Source organism: Trichechus manatus, unplaced genomic scaffold (assembly GCF_000243295.1).
Source record: "Trichechus manatus latirostris isolate Lorelei unplaced genomic scaffold, TriManLat1.0 scaffold00075, whole genome shotgun sequence".
In the NCBI taxonomy this organism is placed as follows: Eukaryota; Metazoa; Chordata; class Mammalia; order Sirenia; family Trichechidae; genus Trichechus; species Trichechus manatus.
This window is the reverse complement of record NW_004444011.1, coordinates 10,913,749-10,917,183: the sequence shown is the minus strand read 5'-3', so window position 1 is coordinate 10,917,183 and position 3,435 is coordinate 10,913,749. Positions and strand designations below refer to the sequence as shown.

Below are 3,435 nucleotides of genomic sequence, written 5' to 3'. Positions count from 1 at the left end.
TGTTCTGTAAGCCTTCATCTTAAGTGAGAATAGCAGCACAATTGGAAGAGCATAGTCAATGTCACTGAACTGTGCATGTGGAAATTTTTGAAATGATGTATCTTTGGCTATGTGTATTTTCACCAAAAAAAAGGTTGAGAAGTTAAAGGGTTGACATGTTGTGGGGTTGTTAAAAAATGTCATAAAACAATATGTGTATTACTGTTTCATGAGAAACTATTTGTTCTGTAAGCCTTCACCTGAAGTACAATTTAAAAAAAAAAAAAAAAAAAGCCAGACCAAAAAAAGACTGACCGTAGGTAAAGTTTTAGGCAATATTTTAACAGAATGTTTTTTTGGTAGTTGAAATCATTTTTTTTTTAATTCAGCTAGCTACATTTTGCATTGAAGACTCGGACTTCATTTATAAATAATGTTTATGACAATGCCAATTTGTTACTACTAATGTAGGTATCATTTTCTTGGACTTAAAAAATCTGGAAAAAGATGAGATGGCTTTTGTTCATTTGTTCTGTGGATTGATGAGAACACTAGTCTTTTTCAAAGTTATAAATAAATAAGTGTACACATATACATTTATACATGCACATACGTTTACGTATGTGTGTATGTATGCAATTACCACGGATAAATACCAATTTTCAAGTGATTTTGAAGAGTGGACATGAGCACAGTTTAACCCCTTATGGATATTATTCACAAATTTAATGCGTTATTTTTCAACAATTTTTTTTTTCTAATCCTTGTTACATAAATTACTACGTAAATGCCGTATTTCAAGACATGCTCAGATTAATTCAAAGATCACCTGTTTATCTTTTCCCTAGCTTCAGATGTTACCAGAGTAGTTGAATCTCCCTGTGTACCCTGTCCTGTTTCCTTTTCTTTGCTCCCTATTTTATCACTGCTGTTTATCATTCTTTTGAGGCTTCCTTAATCTGACTAGAAGGGAATGAAAAATGTAAAGGGAAGATTCAGGAGATGATGAAAGGCATTCGTGGCCCACTTTTACAGCCACATAATTGTTCATCCTCCTAAATGCCAATTTCTACTTACAGTTTTTTCTTTTCCTTTAACTTTACTGTTGAAAATGCAGAACTAGAGGTCATTTTGTCATTTTATTCTCGTTTATTTATGTAATAACATTTACTCATAGGCCATAAGCCAGTCTTCAGAACTAAGCATTGGAGATACAAAGATTTAAAACAAACAAAAATGATACATGTCTTAGTTGCTCTGTCAAAGGTTAGTAAATAAGACATATGAAAAAAAATGCAGTGCAGTGTGGTGAATTATTTCACAGATATCTATAAAAATGTAACCATGGCATCAAGAAAGAAGTGATTAATTTTTTTCAGGTGGTTCCTAGAAGACTTTACAGAAAAGGGTGTACTTGGACTTTAATGATGAGTACCAGTTTGCTAGGCAGACTGAGTAGAAGGGGCCTGTTATGATAAACAGAAAGAACAATAATATGCGAAGGGTAGAGGAATGAAATTGCTTAGTACATTTAAGGAAGCTGAAAAGAGTTTAGTTTGGCTGTATCTTAGTTTACTTGCAGAGGAGTTAGGGGAGATGAGGTTAGAGAGGTGGCCAGGGAAGCCAGATGACAGAGGGCATTATATGTCCGCTAAGATATTTAAACTGTATAGAACAAGTAGTGAGAGTCATTGAAGAATTTTGTTACTGTATTTCTGTGGTTTTTTTTTTTTTTTTAAGCAAGGGACTAATGTAATCAGATTCTTATCTTATTCCTATATTTCTGCTTTCTATATCCACAAAATTAACTGCCAGTGTTAATTTGGATTGTGTCCCTCAAAAATACGTGTTGTAAATCAGCGCAGTGGTTAAGAGCTTGGCTGCTAACCAAAAGGTTGGCAGTTCAAATCCACCAGCCACCCCTTGAAAACCCTGTGGAGCAGTTCTACACTGTCCTGTAGGGTCATTATGAGTCAGAATGACTCAATGCAACAGAGGTTTTTGGTTTTTTTGAATGCCTGTAGTTATAATCCCATTTGAGAATGGGCTGTCGTTGTTGTACTAATGAGGTAGGCTTAGCGTAGGGTATATCTTGAGTCAATCTCTTTTGAGATATAAAAGAGATTAAACACAAGCTAGGAGCAGAGATGAGGGAGAAGAGATCCCAAGCCAGATGAAGATTGCCTAGGAGCAGAAGCTCAAAGAGACAGGAACCTTCCTCCAGAGCCAACAGAGAGAGAAAGTCTTCCCCTAGAGCCTGAATTTTGATATTTAAAAGAGCAGATTAGGCAGAGAGACAAGAGAGCACAAACTAGGGGAGACAGAAGCACATGTGAGAATCACCAAGGAACTTAAGAATGCTGGGGTTACAGAAGCTGAGACAAGGACCTTCCCCAGGGCAGACAGAGAGCCTCCCCCTAGAGCTGGCACCCTGAATTCGGACTTCTAGCCTCCTAAACTGTGAGAATATAAATTTCTGTTAAAGCCATCCCATTATGGTGTTTCTGTTATAGCAGCACTAGATAACTAAGACAGCCAGTCTCTTCCTTTTTTTTTCCACTATATACGTCTAAGGAACTGTGGTGTGCAGTGGTTAAGCACTTGGCTGCTAACCAAAAGGTCTGCAGTTCTAACATACCAGCTGTTCCGCGGCAGAAAGGTGTGGCAGTCTGCTTCCATAAAGATTACAGCCTTGAAAACCCTATGGGGCAGTTCTCTGTCCTGTAGGTCACCATGAGTCGGAATCAACTCAACAGCACATAACAACAAATATACGTCTAATCCAGAGGTACTTAATCACTCAATCCTGGTTGTATATTGGAATGACATAACTAAGACCCCACCTCAGATCACTTAAATCAGAATGTGCTGTGGTGGCCTGAGCGTTAGTGCCAAGGTGATTCAAATGTGCAGCTAGCATTGAGAACCACTGATCTGACTCATGTACTCCTTTCTCTAATCTTTACTCCAGTATTTGCCCCACTCCCATCATTTTTCCTGTAGGATTTTAGAGCCCCAAGCATCTTCTCATAACTTAGATGCCTTTTGGGGAATAAGTATGCTAAAGGATGTATTGTCCAAATAAAGCAATTGAAAAATGTATAATTAATCTCTGCAATTTTTTGTCTAAGAAGACTAATTACTTTGACACACTTAACTTTTTTTTTTTTTGTTTATTGTACTTCAGGTGAAAGCTTACAGAACAAATAGTTTCTCATGAAACAGAAATACACAGGTTGTTTTATAACATTAGTTAACAACCCCACAACATATCAACCCTCTAACTTCTCAACCTCTTTTTTTTTTTTTGATGAAAATACACATAGCCAAAGACACACCATTTCAAAAATTTCTACATGCGCAGTTCAGTGACATTGACTATACTCTTCCAATTGTGCTGTTATTCTCACTTAAGATGAAGGCTTACAGAACAAAATAGTTTCTCATTTAGCAGTT

General features: G+C 36.7%; 1 protein-coding gene across 3 annotated transcripts in view; it reads left to right on the top strand.

The window, feature by feature from the left end:
• Positions 1-3,435, top strand: part of ARL5B (ADP ribosylation factor like GTPase 5B) — a 37,711-nt gene that overhangs the window by 1,426 nt on the left and 32,850 nt on the right. The window lies entirely within an intron of this gene.